This window comes from Triticum aestivum, chromosome 3A (assembly GCF_018294505.1).
Source record: "Triticum aestivum cultivar Chinese Spring chromosome 3A, IWGSC CS RefSeq v2.1, whole genome shotgun sequence".
In the NCBI taxonomy this organism is placed as follows: domain Eukaryota; kingdom Viridiplantae; phylum Streptophyta; class Magnoliopsida; order Poales; family Poaceae; genus Triticum; species Triticum aestivum.
The window spans coordinates 521,047,668-521,066,977 of NC_057800.1; positions in this window are offsets into that span (position 1 = coordinate 521,047,668).

The following is a 19,310-nucleotide window of genomic DNA, read 5'->3' on the forward strand; positions in this document are numbered from 1 at the left end:
TTGGACCATTTGAGGTCTGGTCGCTACAAGATGGTATTAGAGCACACGCTGACTGTTGGACACGACCACTAAGCTAAAGACCTAGATCACTATTCACTCTCTTCTCCTTTCCGACTTCTCATCTTCTCTACTCTTTTAGGATGGCGGATGCAAGGAACAAGTTCACTCAACCAGATGAAGATACACCCTTTGGACGTCACTTGAAGGAAGTCACTAGATACCTGAACATAGGAGTACCAAGCTTCACCGGAACTTACAACGCCACTTTACCTAAAGAGGAGCGCTGGATGATTCAAGTTCAAGTTCCAGGAAGAACGTTCATGCCAGTCAACGAGCCCATAGAGTTTTCTTTTGATGCACCAACTTGGAGTCTAGGAAAGAGCATGGCATCTCACATCGCCATGGGACGCATTGGAGAAGTCTACCACAATGATCTCAAGGATACTATCTACCAGATTTGTGGGCGCCGAGATGAGCACTGGGAGATGATCAGCACCAGGAAGGATAGATCAGTTGCAGCTTTTATCCAAGAGTTAAACCAGCACATTCGACGTCAGGAGAACCAGATGTGCGTCAACATGATAGATCTGAAGAAGGCAAAGACAAGAATCAAGGAACTGGAGGAGGAACTCAAGGCTACACGTGAAGATTGTGAAGAGGAAATTGAAGTATTAGTGGAGAAGAATGACGATCTGATCCAGAAGATCGAAATATTTATGGGAGGCCCTACACCGTTAGAAGAAGACGAGGAACCCAAGGAGATTCGCCCGGAAGACTACATCATCATCGACAAAACCGACTCGGATCCAGATGATAGTGATGATGACTATGTTGATGAAGCTGGAGCAGATATCATGGAGTCTGCAACCGAAGAATATTTCTAGTAGACCACCTCATCAGTAGTAGTAGTCCACCATGTAAATATAGTAGTCCGATCACTTTTGCGATAGTTATATCATTTGTATGCCCTTGTTTGATTGTTTGAATGAAGTGAATTGTTTGTTTTGCCTCATGTGCATATGGGTAGTGTTTCTCTATAGACCCCCTCTATTCTTAAATATCATCTTTTCTAAACCCTCAGATGCCTCCGAGACGTGACCCCGGATTTACCTTCCCACCGGAGCTCACCCAGTTGATCCAACAGCAGAACACATTGATGCAGTTCCTAGTACAGAATCAGAATAAGGGGAACAACAACAACCCACCACCACCACCACATGTTGATCACGTAGCCCGTTTTCTTAAGCTAAATCCGCCGGTGTTTTCCAGTAGCACCGAGCCGATAGTAGTAGATGATTGGCTCCGCAAGACAGCTAGGGAGTTGACCACAACAGGATGCACAGATGCGGAAAAGGTGAAGTTTGCCGCACATCATCTTGAAGGACCCGCAGCATCATGGTGGGAGAATTTCACAGCCACTTTTCCTGTAGACACTATCACGTGGGACCAGTTTCAGCAGGCTTTTCGAACTGCCCATGTTTCAGCAGGAGCTATGGCCATAAAGAAGTGAGAGTTTCGCAACTTTCGGCAAGGAGGACGGATAGTTGACCAGTATGTGGAGGACTTTAGTAAACTAGCACGTTATACCCCAGATGACATTGCTACAGATGCAGCAAAGTAGGAGAAGTTTCTGGAAGGACTGAATGATGAGTTGAGCATGCAGTTGATGGTAGAAACCTTCAACAAGTACCAGGAGTTGGTAGATCGTGCTCTTATGATTGAAGGGAAGCAGCAGCAGATTGAGAATCACAAGAGGAAGTATGGACAAGGGAAGCACACTTCAGGAGCTCAGCAGAAGCCACATTTCACCCCTAGACCGAGAGGACATTTTCAGCATACCCATGGAGGAGGTAGCTCGCACAACCACAATGGCACCAAGAATGGTAATGGGAATGGAGGGAGCAACGGCCAGAACCGCCCCAACCCATCGACCCCAGCCAAGAGAGACCTGAGCCAAGTCACTTGTTTTAAGTGCGAGAAGACCGGACATTATGCCAATGAATGTCCTGAATCCCAGAATGGTAATGGCAATGGAAGCTCTGGTAAGAAGCCAAACCCTTTCAATAGGGGACAGGTGAACCATGTTAACGTGGAAGAGGTTGAAGACCAGCCGGATGCAGTAATCGGTAAGTTTTTGGTTAAGTCATTTACTGCACATGTTCTTTTTGATACTGGTGCATCACATTCATACATATCAAGGGGATTTGTAGATAAGTATAAACTGCCAACCCAAGCCCCTAGGTCACCCATGTTAGTAACCTCACCTGGAGAAGAATATATGGCTAGTCTATGGTGTGATCGGTTGCCATTAAGGATTGGTAACTACGTATTTCCCTCAGACCTAATAGTGTTGGAATCCCAAGGATTGGATGTGATATTAGGCATGGATTGGTTGTCGATGTATGGTGGAAACATCGATTGCGCCAGTAAGTCAATTTTGCTTACCACCCTAGAAGGGAGAAGGATCAAGTATGTATCCCGACATGTGCCAAAGAGGACTCAAGCAAACTGTTTAACGGGAGTTGTGCAGGAAGAAGTACCAGTAGTGAAGGATTTCCCCGATGTATTTCTAGAAGAATTGCCAGGCATGCCACCGGATAGAGATATTGAGTTTTTGATTGAGCTTTTGCCAGGCACAGGGCCAATATAAAAGAGACCATATAGGATGCCTGCAAAGGATTTGGTGGAAATTAAGAAGCAAATTAAGGAGTTACTGTATAAAGGATATATTCGCCCAAGTTCTTCGCCTTGGGGATCGCCAGTACTTCTAGTGGAAAAGAAGGATGGATCGTTAAGCATGGTTGTTGATTATCGAGGATTGAATGAAGTAACCATCAAGAACAAGTACCCACTACCGATGATCAATGATCTGTTTGATCGATTGCAAGGAGCTAAGGTATTTTCCAATATTGATCTGCAATCAGGATACCACCAGTTGAAGATTTGAGAACAGGATATACCCAAGACGGCTTTTACCACCAGGTATGGGTTGTATGAGTATACCGTTATGTCATTTGGTCTGACTAACACACCTGCATATTTTATGAACATGATGAACAAAGTGTTTATGGAGTTCTTGGATAAGTTCGTCGTAGTGTTCATTGATGACATCCTGGTTTACTTGAAGAATGAAGAGGAGGATACAGAGCATGCGTTTGGTACTTGGTAAGCTCAGGGAACATCAGTTATATGCCAAGTTTAGCAAATGTGAATTTTGGTTGAAAGAAGTTGGATTTCTCGGACATGTTATATCCGGAGAAGGTATAGCAGTAGATCCCACTAAAGTTGATACCGTGACCAAGTGGGAAGCGCCAACCACAATTGGAGAGATCCGGAGTTTTCTTGGACTCGCAGGATACTACCGGAGGTTCATTGAGAATTTCTCAAAAATTGCGAAGCCTATGACGGAGTTGTTGAAGAAGGATACCAAGTTCATATGGACTGAGGAATGTGAGGCTAGTTTTCAGGAGTTGAAGAAATGTTTGGTTACCTCACCAGTGTTGATTTTACCAGATCAGACCAAGGATTATGAGGTGTATTGTGACGCTTCACGTCGAGGACTTGGAGCAGTGCTTATGCAGGAAGGAAGAGTTGTTTCATATGCCTCACGACAACTTAGGCCCCATGAGTTCAATTATGCTACGCATGATTTGGAGTTAGCAGCCGTAGTGCATGCATTGAAGACGTGGAGACACTTTCTCATGGAAACCATTGCGAGGTGTATACGGATCACAAGAGCTTGAAATATATTTTCACACAGAAGGAGTTGAATCTCAGACAAAGGAGATGGTTGGAGCTCATCAAGGATTATGATATGAGATTGCATTATCACCCCGGAAAGGCTAACGTAGTAGCTGACACGTTGAGCCGTAAAAGTCATGTCAACACCTTAATGACGGGAGAATTACCAAGTGAGTTAGCCGAAAATCTTCAAGAGCTATGTTTGGAAATAGTCTCGAAAGGCTATGTAGCAGCATTGGAGATTCAGTCTACGTTGGTGGATAAGATCAGAGAAGCCCAAAAGACTGACAAGGAGATTGCCTCTATTAAGGAGAAAATGAGCAAAGGAAAAGCTAAGGGATTTCGTGAGGATGAGCACGATACCTTATGGTTTGAAGACCGTGTTTATGTACCAAATGATTCGGAGATCAGGAAGTTAATTTTCCAAGAGGCCCATGATTCACCGTATTCGATCCACCCCGGAAATACCAAGGTGTATCTGGATTTGAAGGATATTTTTTGGTGGACCGGAATGAAGAAGGATATTGCAGAATATGTAGCAGTTTGTGATGTAAGTCAGAGAGTAAAGGCAGAGCATCAGAAGCCAGCGGGATTGCTACAACCGTTGTCGATACCCGAATGGAAGTGGGATAAGTTAGGCATGGATTTTATCGCAGAATTGCCAAGAACACGTTCAGGCTATGACTCGATTTGGGTTGTAGTCGATCGTTTGACAAAGGTAGCTCATTTCATTCCCGTGAAGACTACCTATACAAGTGCAAAGTTGGCAAAGATATACATGACTAGAATCGTCTGTCTGCATGGAGTTCCTAGGAGCATAGTATCAGATAGAGGAACCCAATTTACCTCAAAGTTCTGGAATCAGTTGCATGAAACTTTGGGAACCAGACTGGAGTTTAGCACAGCTTTCCACCCGCAAACAGATGGACAGACTGAGAGAGTCAATCGGATTTTGGAGGATATGCTAAGAGCTTGTGCACTAGATTACGGATCTAGTTGGGACGAGAATTTGTCGTATGCAGAGTTCTCTTACAACAACAGCTATCAATCCAGTTTGAAGATGGTCCCTTTTGAAGCCTTGTACGGAAGAAGGTGCATGACCCCATTTTCCAAGAGGCCGTATGCAGATTCTAAATGCAAGGAGACAGTTTACGAAGTCGGAGACCGAGTTTATCTTCGAGTATCACCACTTTGAGGAGTTAAGCGCTTTGGAGTCAAGGGAAAATTAGTGCCACGTTTTGTAGGCCCATACAAAGTTTTGGAACGTATGGGAGAAGTAGCCTATAAGTTGGAATTGCCCGGAGGATTGTCAGGAGTTCACGACATGTTCCATGTTTCCCAGTTGAAGAAGTGCCACGCAGAGATGGCTGACATACCGCTGAGAGATACAGTGCCGCTGGAAGCAATTCAGTTGGACAGTGATTTGACCTATGAGGAGAAACCAGTTAAGATTCTAGAGTATGCTAGTCGAGTCACCCGCAGCAAGGTTATCAAGTTTTGCAAGGTTCAGTGGAGCCACCACACGAAGGATGAAGCCACCTGGGAACAAGAAGATTTGCTGAAGGACCACCCTCACCTATTTTCTAGCCAACCCGAATCTCGAGGGCGAGATTCATCTTAAGGGGGTAGGTGTGTAACATCCCAAATTTTCAATTTGGAATGATATACACTAGATCATCATTGCATATCATATTTATTGCATTTTGGTTGATCCTAGAAATTTCACGCAACTCAAGGACCCTCGGAGAGAGTTGGGAATTTTGTTGTTTTCATATTTGAGTTGTCTCAAATTTTGAAAATAGGATCATTTGATTTTATTTATTTTATCTTCAATTATTTCTATTACAAAAATATGAGAGAGGGAATAAAATGACTTTCCCAAAATAAAGAAATATTGAGGATTTAATAAAAAAAATCAAATAAGATTTATTTTGGCTTTATTTGCTATTTATTTGAATTTAGGAAAAATGCACGTTTTTCAAAATTGCATTTAGGCCCCAAATAAATGTTCATCCTGTGCGGCTTGATTTTAGAAGCCGGGGAAAATTTACTTCAGGATTTTTGGAGTCCGTTTAGTAGTCCTTTTGTTTTTTTTTCTGAGCGTAACTATTTAAAAAAAACCGAACCGACCAACGCGCCGTGCTAGGCCCGGACTCCTCCAGGCCTCAGCCTTTATAAGTCACCGGCCCGTCCCGGGCCGAAACCCTAGCCGCTCCGCCGGACCCCGCTGACGCCGCCGCCCCGCCGGACCCCGCCGCCGCGCCCGACGCCGCCCGCCGCCGCCGCCCCGCCGGACCCCACCGCCGCCGACGCCGCCGCCTCACCGGAGCCGCCGCCGCCCGTCTCGCCACCCGAGCCGCCGAGGTTGACCCGCCGCCGGTTTTCGCGGAAAAACCTTTCATTTTTCACCGGTTTTCGTTCGGTTTTTTTAGTTTCCATTTTTTTCTTTAGATCGGTTTTTTCGGTTTAGGTTAATTAGCGAGCGTTTGCTCGTTCGTTCATTTTAACGAACGCGTTCTTTGTTTAGATCCAGTTAACGAACGTTCGTTCATTAAACTTTTCGTTGTTTTTCTTTTTCTTGGATTAAATCCGTGATTTTCTAATCGTGATTTCTGATCCGATTTTCGTTTTAGTTTAACTTTTCGCTCGTTTATCGGAATCAAGCGATTCAAGCGCCTGGAGTTTCGTCTCGAAACCCTCTTTCCTCTTAGCCAACTTAAATAAGTTTTTGCCACTGTAAAAATTGCCTTAGTTCCAAAATAGTAAACGAAGCCTGTTTCTTTTACCGTTTGTCTTCCGTTGCTTCGTTTGATTTGATTATTTTTGCCAACCGGAGTTCTTAAGTTGAACTTTCTGGTTAGATCTCTTATTTTGAGTTTTACCTGTGCATTAGCTAAGTACTTATTGTATGCTTGTTTGTTTGCGATAGAGTACCCGAAGTGCGCCGCTTGCTACTTCGAATCGCTAGGTTTCCCGGATCATCAGCAAGGCAAGTAACACTTTGATCATGTTTTTCCCTCTACCCAGTTTTATTGCATTAGATCAATCCTCACACATTGCATGATTGGGATCTAATTAAATTGTGGGTTTGGGAAGTAGATGAGGTAGTACCTATTACCTGTTATTAACAAATCTTTGGGAGTTTCTTCTTCGTTTGCTTATTATGCCATGCTATGCTAGTAGACGAGGATTGGGTGAGTGTATCCATGACATATGTGAGATTGTTAATTAATGGTTTATCTAAGGTGGCAACTTAAATACACATCTGGGAGGATTGGGGCACCTGGGTATATTCCAGCGATTGCCTGTTTTTCTTTATGGACCGCCACCCAGGCTCAAAGGGATCATGAGATTATTCATGCTAGAAACTTTCGTGTGCAGCCACAAGCTATTATGGGCTATAGCATAGTTGACTAAGTTGTGCGAACTCTTACAGTGGTAGACTAGCAGATGTAGGGGATGTAGGTTGGTACGGTCTACCCATTCGTAAGGTGCTAGCACTTCTGAAAGACTATGTCTCGGTCATCCGTTTCTTAAACACTGTGTAGTGCGAGAAATCCAACGGAGGAGATCGAGTCTTGTGGGGAAAAGTGAGCAAACCTCTGCAGAGTGTATAAACTAATCATGGTTAGCCGTGTCCCCGGTTATGGACATCTTGAGTATCTAGTGTTGGGTTTCATAGTAATTTCGAAAAATTTCCTACGCACACGCAAGATCATGTGATGCATAGCAACGAGAGGGGGAGTATGATCTACATACCTAGTAGATCGACAACGGAAGCGTTTGGTTGATGTAGTCGTACGTCTTCATGATCCGACCGATCAAGTACCGAAACTACGGCACCTCCGAGTTCGAGCACACGTTCAGCTCGATGACGATCCCTGGACTCCGATCCAGCAAAGTGTCGGGGAAGAGTTCCGTCAGCACGACGGCGTGGTGACGATCTTGATGTACTACAGCAGCAGGGCTTCGCCTAAACTCCGCTACAGTATTATCGAGGACTGTGGTGGCTGGGGGCGCCGCACACGGCTAAGGAATAGATCACGTGGATCAACTTGTGTGTACTAGGGTGCCTCTACCTCAGTATATAAAGGACCAAAGGGGGGAGGCTGGACGGCCACATAGGGCGCGCCAGGAGAGTCCTACTCCCAGAGGGAGTAGGATTCCCCCCCCCCCAATCCTAGTTGGAATAGGACTTGTGGAGGGGGAAAAGAGAGAGAGGGGCCGGCCCCCTCTCCTTGTCCAATTCGGACCAAGGGAGGGGAGGGGCGCACGGCCCATGTAGGGCTGCCTCTTCTCTTTTCCACTAAGGCCCATCATGGCCCATTTAGCTCCCGGGGGTTCCGGTAACCTCCCGGTACTCCCGTAAAATCCCGATTTCACCCAGAACACTTCCAATATATCAATCTTTATGTCTTGACCATTTTGAGACTCCTAGTCATGTCAGTGATCATATCCGGGACTCCGAACAACCTTCGGTACATCAAAATGCATAAACTCATAATATAACTGTCATCGTAACCTTAAGCGTGCGGACCCTACGGGTTTGAGAACAATGTAGACATGACCGAGACATGTCTCCAGTCAATAACCAATAGCGGGACCTGGATGCCCATATTGGCTCCTGCATATTCTACGAAGATCTTTATCGGTCAGACCGCATAATAACATATGTCGTTCCCTTTGTCATCGGTATGTTACTTGCCCGAGATTCGATCGTCAGTATTCCAATACCTAGTTCAATCTCGTTGCTGGCAAGTCTCTTTACTCGTTCTGTAATACATCATCCTGCAACTAACTCATTTAGTTGCAATGCTTGCAAGGCTTAAGTGATGTGCATCACCGAGAGGGCCCAGAGATACCTCTCCGACAATCGGAGTGACAAAACCTAATCTCGAAATATGCCAACCCAACATGTACCTTTGGAGACACCTGTAATACTCCTTTATAGTCACCCAGTTACGTTGTGATGTTTGGTAGTACCCAAAGTGTTCCTCCAGTAAACGGGAGTTGCATAATCTCATAGTTATAGGAACATGTATAAGTCATGAAGAAAGCAATAGCAACATACTAAACGATCGGGTGCTAAGCTAATGGAATGGGTCATGTCAATCAGATCATTCTCTTAATGATGTGATCCCGTTAATCAAATAACAACTCATTGTTCATGGTTAGGAAACATAACCATCTTTGATTAATGAGCTAGTCAAGTAGAGGCATACTAGTGACACTTTGTTTGTCTATGTATTCACACATGTATTATGTTTCCGGTTAATACAATTCTAGCGTGAATAATAAACATTTATCATGATTACAAGGAAATAAATAATAACTTTATTATTGCCTCTAGGGCATATTTCCTTCAGTCTCCCACTTGCACTAGAGTCAATAATCTAGATTACACAGTAATGATTCTAACACCCATGGAGCCTTGGTGTTGATCATGTTTTGCTCGTGGAAGAGGCTTAGTCAACGGGTCTGCAATATTCAGATCCATAGGTATCTTGCAAATCTCTATGTCTCCCACCTGGACTAGATCCCGGATGGAATTGAAGCGTCTCTTGATGTGCTTGGTTCTCTTGTGAAATCTGGATTCCTTTGCCAAGGCAATTGCACCAGTATTGTCACAAAATATTTTCATTGGACCCAATGCACTAGGTATGACACCCAGATCGGATATGAACTCCTTCATCCAGACTCCTTCATTTGCTGCTTCTGAAGCAGCTATGTACTCCGCTTCACATGTAGATCCCGCTACAATGCTTTGTTTAGAACTGCACCAACTGACAGCTCCACCGTTTAATATAAACACGTATCCGGTTTGCGATTTAGAATCGTCCGGATCAGTGTCAAAGCTTGCATCAACGTAACCTTTTACGATGAGCTCTTTGTCACCTCCATATACGAGAAGCATATCCTTAGTCCTTTTGTAACGCCCGGATAATTTGGCTACAGTAAAACTCTCCTAATGATGCCATGACATCTACGATTACTGTTACTAATCTCGGGATAATTCGAAACCGCGTCAAATTCAAACTTAAATTTAAAGTCAACAATAAAAGTTTTCAAATATTAAAAATAAAATGTTCGGACTATGTCTATTATTGCATCGGTAATTATGGTGAAGTAAACACATTTTTATAAAATGCCTAGATGCTTTTAAATGAATTAAAATAGAAAAGAAATAGTAAAAGAAAATATAAAGGAGAAAAACAAACAGAAAAAAAGAAAGAGGAGGCCCCCACTGGGAATCGGCCCAGCTGGCCGGCCCAATCGGCCGCAGGCCCAACCGGCAAGCCCTCCCCCCTTATCCACTCACCACCTCGCCCAACTCCACCGACACCCCCACTCCCCCCCCCCCCGCACAAAATATCTCCCCCCCTCTCTCCCGATTGGATCGGGATCGGAGGAGGTCGCCGTCGCCCGCCGACGCCCGGAGCTCGCCGCCCCCTCCTCGCTGGACTGCTCCTCTCCGCCCCTCCTCCCCAATGCCCCTCCCCGAACTCCGTCGAGTTCGCTGCCCGAAATCCCGACTAACCCCCATGAGCTTCCCCTCTTTCCCTCTCTGCTCCCGCGTCGCGCCGTTGTCATACGCACTCGCCGCCCGCCCAGCATGCGCTCGCACACCTAGCCACGCCGGCCCCTGCTCGACCCTGCTGTCGCCTGAGCCTATGGCCCATGTCCGCCGCTAGCCGCCGGACCCCGCACTGCCTCTGCCACCCCCTTCCCCGTGAGTGCCCCGCTGCAGTCCGGCCGCGCCCGCCTGCATCTGTCGGCCGCGCCTTGGCCGTGCCACGGCCCCGCCACCGCACCTACTCGCGCCCGCGCGCACCCTCCGACCACCACCCGCGCCTGCCGTCCTCACCTCGCGGCCATTCCCCCCCCCCCACCTGTGCTGGCCTCGCGGCCATGGCCTCGCCCCTGTGCCCGCGAGGGCACACATCCACCATGGCCGCGCGCCATGGCCTGGCTTCCTCGTCGCGTTCCGCGCCTCGCCTCTGTTGGTCCTTTGCCGCACCACCGCGCGCGACCGCACCTGCCCGCACCCTTCGCCTCGCTCCACCGCGCTGTCACCGCGCGCCCCTCGTCTGCTCCAACGCGCCCGCCGCCTGCTGTGCGTGCCCGCACGCAACCACCCCAGCGCCGGCCACAACGCCCGCACACCCGCGCCAGCCTTCCCTGGCTGAGCCCCGCCGTGGCCTCCGCCGGCCGCCCCGCTGGATCCAGCGGCACCGCGCGGGTCCGTTCCCTCGGGCATGCGCCCGTTCGTGCGCCCGTGAGCCCCTGCGCCCGAACGCCCAGCGCCCGTTAAGGCCCTGGGCCACTTACACGCGGGCCCCAGCGCCCAGAACGTTTTATAAAATAAAAAAATAAAATAAAATAAAAATGAATTAATAAAATTAATAATTAATTAGTTAATTAATTAAGTTAATTAATCATGTTTAAATTAACTAATCTCTAATTAACCTAAACAGTGTATGACAGGTGGGTCCCACTGGACCCACTGGTCAGGTTGACCAAGTCAACCCTGTTGACTGCTGATGTTAGCATGACATCATGCTGATGTCATTAATCTATTTTTCGAATTAATTTAAATAATTAATTAAATTCCAGAAATTAATAAGATCTTTAGAAAATCATATCTTTTAATCCGTAACTCGGATGAAAAAGTTTTATACATGAAAGTTGCTCAGAACGATGAGACGAACCCGGATACGCGGCCTGTTCATTCGTCACGCATCCCTAGCATAGTGAACACGCAACTTCCCCCCTTCGGCTCCTCTACCTGAAAACGTGAAACACCGGGGATACTTTCTCGGATGTCATCCCCCTTCACCGGTATCACCTACTACCGCATTAGGGCACCTCTAACGCCGTTACTTGTCATGTCATGCATCACTATGCATATGCTTGCATTATATTTATTGTTTCTTCCCCCTCTTCTCTCGCTAGACACCGAGACCGACGCCGCTGCTACCCAGTACGACTATGGTGTTGACGACCCCTCTCTCTTGCCAGAGCAACCAGGCAAGCCCCCCCCCCTTGATCACCAGATATCGCCTACTCTCCTCTATACTGCTTGCATTAGAGTAGTGTAGCATGTTACTGCTTTCGTTATTCCTATCCTGATGCATAGCCTATCCTTGCTACTACTGTTGATACCTTTACATGCAATCCTACTTGCTTAGTATAGGATGCTAGTATTTCCATCTGTGGCCCTACATTCTTGTCCGTCTGCTGTGCTATACTATTGGGCCGTGATCACTCGGGAGGTGATCGCGGGTTTATACTATGTACTTTATACTTGATACATGTGGTGATTAAAGATGGGTCGGCTCGTAGGAGCACCCGCGAGTGGATCTTTGAGGCGGAGCGACAGGGCAGGTTCAGACCACCTAGGAGAGAGGTGGGCCTGGCCCTGGTCAGCGTTCGTGGATACTTAACACGCTAAACGAGATCTAGGTATTTGATCTGAGTCTGGCCATCTGGCTTATACGCACTAACCATCTACGCGAGAGTAGTTATGGGTATCCCAGCGTCGTGGTATCAGCCGAAGCCTTCGTGACGTCAGCGACTGAGCGACGCGCGCCGGATTGGAATGTAAGCCTGCTCTTGTATTAAGGGGGCTAGTTCTGCTTCCGGCCGCGTTTGCAATGTGCAGGTGTGCTAAGGGCGATGGGCCCAGACCCCTGTGCGCTTAGGTTTAGACCGGCGTGCTGACCTCTCTGTTGTGCCTAGGTGGGGCTGCGACGTGTTGATCTTTCGCGGCCGGGCATGACCCCGAAAAGTGTGTCCGGCCAAATGGGATCAAGCGTGTTGGGGTATGTGGTGCACCCCTGCAGGGAAGTTAATCTATTCGAATAGTCGTGATCTTCGGTAACAGGACGACTTGGAGTTGTACCTTGACCTTATGACAACTAGAACCAGATACTTAATAAAACACACCCTTCCAAGTGTCAGATACAACCGGTGATCGCTCTCTCATAGGGCGACGAGGGGAGGATCATCGGTTAGGATTATGCTATACGATGCTACTTGGAGGTCTTCAGTCTACTCTCTTCTACATGCTGCAAGACGGAGGGTGCCAGAAGCGTACTCTTCGAAAGGACTAGCTATCCCCCTCTTATTCCGGCTTTCTGCAGTTCAGTCCACATATAATAGCCTTATTCCAGTTGATACCAATGCATACATATGTAGTGTAGCTCCTTGCGTGCGAGTACTTTGGATGAGTACTCACGGTTGCTTTCTCCCTCTTTTCCCCCTATCCCTTCTACCTGGTTGTCGCAACCAGATGTTGGAGCCCAGGAGCCAGACGCCACCTTCGATGACGACTCCTACTACACCGGAGGTGCCTACTACTATGTGCTGCCCGCTGACGACGACCAGGAGTAGTTAGGAGGATCCCAGGCAGGAGGCATGCGCCTCCTTCGATCTGTATCCCAGTTTGTGCTAGCCTTCTTAAGGCATACTTGTTTAACTTATGTCTGTACTCAGATATTGTTGCTTCCGCTGACTCGTCTATGATCGAGCCCTTGTATTCGAGCCCTCGAGGCCCCTGGCTTGTAATATGATGCTTGTATGACTTATTTTATTTGTAGAGTTGTGTTGTGATATCTTCCCGTGAGTCCTTGATCTTGATCGTACACATTTGCGTGCATGATTAGTGTACGGTCAAATCGGGGGCGTTACACCTTTTCAGGTATTTCAGGATGTTCTTGACCGCTGTCCAGTGATCCACTCCTGGATTACTTTGGTACCTCCCTGCTAGACTTATAGCAAGGCACACATTAGGTCTGGTACACAGCATTGCAGACATGATAGATCCTATGGCTGATGCATAGGGAACATCTTTCATATTCTCTCTATCTTCTGCAGTGGTCGGGCATTGAGTCTTACTCAACTTCACACCTTGTAACACAGGCAAGAACCCTTTCTTTGCTTGATCCATTTTGAACTTCTTCAAAATTTTGTCAAGGTATGTGGTTTGTGAAAGTCCAATTAAGCATTTTGATCTATCTCTATAGATCTTAATGCCTAATATGTAAGCAGCTTCACCGAGGTCTTTCATTGAAAAACTTTTATTCAAGTATCCCTTTATGCTATCCAGAAATTCTACATCATTTCCAGTTAGTAATATGTCATCCACATATAATATCAGAAATGCTACAGAGCTCCCACTCACTTTCTTGTAAATACAGGCTTCTCCAAGAGTCTGTATAAAACCAAATGCTTTGATCACACTATCAAAACATTTATTCCAACTCCGAGAGGCTTGCACCAGTCCATAAATGGATCGCTGGAGCTTGCACACTTTGTTAGCTCCCTTTGGATCGAAAAAACCTTCTGGTTGTATCATATACAACTCTTCTTCCAGAAATCCATTCAGGAATGCAGTTTTTGACATCCATCTGCCAAATTTCATAATCATAAAATGCCACAATTGCTAACATGATTCGGACATACTTAAGCATCGCTACGGGTGAGAAGGTCTCATCGTAGTCAATCCCTTGAACTTGCCGAAAACCTTTTGCGACAAGTCGAGCTTTGTAGACATTAATATTATCGTCAGCGTTTCTTCTTCTTGAAGATCCATTTATTCTCAATTGCTTGCCGATCATCGGGCAAGTCAACCAAAGTCCATACTTTGTTCTCATACATGGATCCTATCTCAGATTTCATGGCTTCAAGCCACTTTGCGGAATCTGGGCTCACCATTGCTTCTTCGTAGTTCGCAGGTTCATCATGATCTAGTAGCATGACTTCCAGAACAGGATTACCGTACCACTCTGGTGCGGATCTTACTCTGGTTGATCTACGAGGTTCAGTAGTATCTTGTTCTGATGTTTCATGATCATTATCATTAGCTTCCTCACTACTCGGTGTAGGTGTCGCAGAAACAGGTTTCTGTGATGTACTACTTTCCAATAAGGGAGCAGGTACAGTTACCTCGTCAAGTTCTACTTTCCTCCCACTCACTTCTTTCGAGAGAAACTCCTTCTCCAGAAAGTTTCCGAATTTAGCAACAAAAGTCTTGCCTTCGGATCTGTGATAGAAGGTGTATCCAATAGTTTCCTTTGGATATCCTATGAAGACACATCTCTCCGATTTGGGTTCGAGCTTATCAGGTTGAAGCTTCTTCACATAAGCATCGCAGCCCCAAACTTTCAGAAACGACAACTTTGGTTTCTTGCCAAACCACAGTTCATAAGGCGTCGTCTCAACGGATTTTGATGGTGCCCTATTTAACGTGAATGCGGCCGTCTCTAGAGCATATCCCCAAAACGATAGCGGTAAATTAGTAAGAGACATCATAGATCGCACCATATCTAGTAAAGTACGATTACGACGTTCGAACACACCATTACGCTGAGGTGTTCCGGGTGGCGTGAGTTGCGAAACTATTCCACAATTTTTCAGATGTAGACCAAACTCGTAACTCAAATATTCTCCTCCACGATCAGATCGTAGAAACTTTATTTTCTTGTTACGATGATTTTCAACTTCACTCTGAAATTCTTTGAACTTTTCAAATATTTCAGACTTATGTTTCATTAAGTAGATATACCCATATCTGCTTAAATCATTTGTGAAGGTGAGAAAATAACGATATCCGCCACGAGCCTCAATATTCATCGGACCACATACATCTGTATGTATGATTTCCAACAAATCTGTTGCTCTCTCCATAGTACCGGAGAACGGCATTTTAGTCATCTTGCCCATGAGGCACGGTTCACAAGTACCAAGTGATTCATAATCAAGTGGTTCCAAAAGTCCATCAGTATGGAGTTTCTTCATGCGCTTTACACCGATATGACCTAAACGGCAGTGCCACAAATAAGTTGCACTCTCATTATCAACTCTGCATCTTTTGGCTTCAACATTATGAATATGTGTGTTACTACTATCGAGATTTAACAAGAATAGACCACTCTTCAAGGGTGCATGACCATAAAAGATATTACTCATATAAATAGAACAACCATTATTCTCTGATTTAAATGAATAACCGTCTCGCATTAAACAAGATCCAGATATAATGTTCATGCTTAACGCTGGCACCAAATAACAATTATTTAGGTCTAATACTAATCCTGAAGGTAGATGTAGAGGTAGCGTGCCGACCGCGATCACATCGACTTTGGAACCGTTTCCCACGCGCATCGTCACCTCGTCCTTAGCCAATCTTCGCTTAATCCGTAGTCCCTGTTTCGAGTTGCAAATATTAGCAACAGAACCAGTATCAAATACCCAGGTGCTACTGCGAGCATTGGTAAGGTACACATCAATAACATGTATATCACATATACCTTTGTTCACCTTGCCATCCTTCTTATCCGCCAAATACTTGGGGCAGTTCCGCTTCCAGTGACCAGTCTACTTGCAATAGAAGCACTTGGTTTCAGGCTTAGGTCCAGGTTTGGGTTTCTTCTCTTGAGTAGCAACTTGCTTGCCGTTCTTTTTGAAGTTCCCCTTCTTCTTCCCTTTGCCCTTTTTCTTGAAACTAGTGGTCCTGTTGACCATCAACACTTGATGCTCCTTCTTAATTTCTACCTCCGCAGCTTTCAGCATCGCGAAGAGCTCGGGAATAGTCTTATTCATCCCTTGCATATTATAGTTCATCACGAAGCTCTTGTAGCTTGGTGGCAGTGATTGGAGAATTCTGTCGATGACGCAATCATCTGGAAGATTAACTCCCAATTGAATCAAGTGATTATTATACCCAGACATTTTGAGTATATGCTCACTGACAGAACTGTTCTCCTCCATCTTGCATCTATAGAACTTATTGGAGACTTCATATCTCTCAATCCGGGCATTTGCTTGCAATATTAACTTCAACTCCTGGAACATCTCATATGCTCCATGATGTTCAAAATGTCGTTGAAGTCCCGATTCTAAGCCGTAAAGCATGGCACACTGAACTATCGAGTAGTCATCAGGTTTGCTCTACCAGACGTTCATAACATCCGGTATTGCTCCTGCAGCAGGCCTGGCACCCAGCGGTGCTTCCAGGACGTAATTCTTCTGTGCAGCAATGAGGATAATCCTCAAGTTACGGACCCAGTCCGTGTAATTGCTACCATCATCTTTCAACTTTGCTTTCTCAAGGAACGCATTAAAATTCAACGGAACAACAGCACGAGCCATCTATCTACAATCATCATAAACAAGCAAGATACTATCAGGGACTAAGTTCATGATAAATTTAAGTTCAATTAATCATATTACTTAAGAACTCCCACTTAGATAGACATCTCTCTAATCCTCTAAGTGATCACGTGATCCAAATCAACTAAACCATGTCCGATCATCACGTGAGATGGAGTAGTTTCATTGGTGAACATCATTATGTTGATCATATCTGCTATATGATTCACGCTCGACCTTTCGGTCTCCGTGTTCCGAGGCCATATCTGTATATGCTTGGCTCGTCAAGTATAACCTGAGTATTCCGCGTGTGCAACTGTTTTGCACAAGTTGTATTTGAACGTAGAACCTATCACACCCGATCATCACGTGGTGTCTCAGCACGAAGAACTTTCGCAATGGTGCATACTCAGGGAGAACACTTCTTGATAATTTAGTGAGAGATCATCTTATAATGCTACCGTCAATCAAAGCAAGATAAGATGCATAAAAGATAAACATCACATGCAATCAATATAAGTGATATGATATGGCCATCATCATCTTGTGCTTGTGATCTCCATCTCCGAAGCACCATCGTGATCACCATCGTCCGGCGTGACACCTTGATCTCCATCGTAGCATCGTTGTCGTCTCGCCAAGCTTGTGCTTCTACGACTATCGCTACCGTTTAGTGATAAAGTAAAGCATTACATCACGATTGCATTGCATACAATAAAGCGACAACCATATGGCTCCTGCCGGTTGCCGATAACTCGGTTACAAAACATGATCATCTCATACAATAAAATTCAGCATCATGTGTTGACCATATCACATCACAACATGCCCTGCAAAAACAAGTTAGACGTCCTCTACTTTGTTGTTGCAAGTTTTATGTGGCTGCTACGGGCTTAAGTAAGAACCAATCTCACCTACGCATCAAAACCACAATGATAGTTTGTCAATTTGACTCCGTTTTAACCTTTGCAAGGACCGGGCGTAGCCATACTTGGTTCAACTAAAGTTGGAGAAACTGTCACCCACAAGCCACCTCTGTGCAAAGCATGTCGGGAGAACCGGTCTCGCGTAAGCGTACGCGTAATGTCGGTCTGGGACGCTTCATCCAACAATACCGCCGAACCAAAGTATGACATGCTGGTAGGCATTATGACTTATATCGCCAACAACTCACTTGTGTTCTACTCGTGCATATAACATCAACATATAAAACCTAGGCTCGGATGCCACTGTTGGGTTTCGTAGTAATTACAAAAAAATTTCCTACGCACACGCAAGATCATGTGATGCATAGCAACGAGAGGGGGGGTATGATCTACATACCTAGTAGATCGACAACGGAAGCATTTGGTTGATGTAGTCGTACGTCTTCACGATCCGACCGATCAAGTACCAAAACTACGGCACCTCCGAGTTCGAGCACACGTTCAGCTCGATGACGATCCCCGGACTCCAATCTAGCAAAGTGTCGGGGAAGAGTTCCGTCAGCACGACGGCGTGGTGACGATCTTGATGTACTACAGCAGCAGGGCTTCGCCTAAACTCCGCTACAGTATTATCGAGGACTATGGTGGCTGGGGGCGCCGCACACGGCTAAGGAATAGATCACGTGGATCAACTTGTGTGTTCTAGGGTGCCTCTACCTCAGTATATAAAGGACCAAAGGGGGGAGGCTGGCCGGCCACATAGGGCGCACCAGGAGAGTCCTACTCCCTCTGGGAGTAGGACCCCCCCCAATCCTAGTTGGAATAGGACTTGTGGAGGGGGGAAAAGAGAGAGAGGGGCCGGCCCCCTCTCCTTGTCCAATTCGGACCAAGGGAGGGGAGGGGCGCATGGCCCATGTAGGGCTTCCTCTTCTCTTTTCCACTAAGGCCCATCATGGCCCATTTAGCTCCCGGGGGGTTCCGGTAACCTCCCGGTACTCCGGTAAAATCCCGATTTCACCCAGAACACTTCCGATATCCAAACATAGGCTTCCAATATATCAATCTTTATGTCTCGACCATTTCGAGACTCCTCGTCATGTCCGTGATCAATTCGGGACTCCGAACAACCTTCGGTACATCAAAATGCATAAACTCATAATATAATTGTCATCGTAACCTTAAGCGTGCGGACCCTACGGGTTCGAGAACAATGTAGACATGACCGAGACATGTCTCCAGTCAATAACCAATAGCGGAACCTGGATGCCCATATTGGCTCCTACATATTCTACGAAGATCTTTATCGGTCAGACCGCATAACAACATACGTCGTTCCCTTTGTCATCGGTATGTTACTTGCCCGAGATTCGATCGTCGGTATTCCAATACCTAGTTCAATCTCGTTGCTGGCAAGTCTCTTTACTCGTTCTGTAATACATCATCCCGCAACTAACTCATTTAGTTGCAATGCTTGCAAGGCTTAAGTGATGT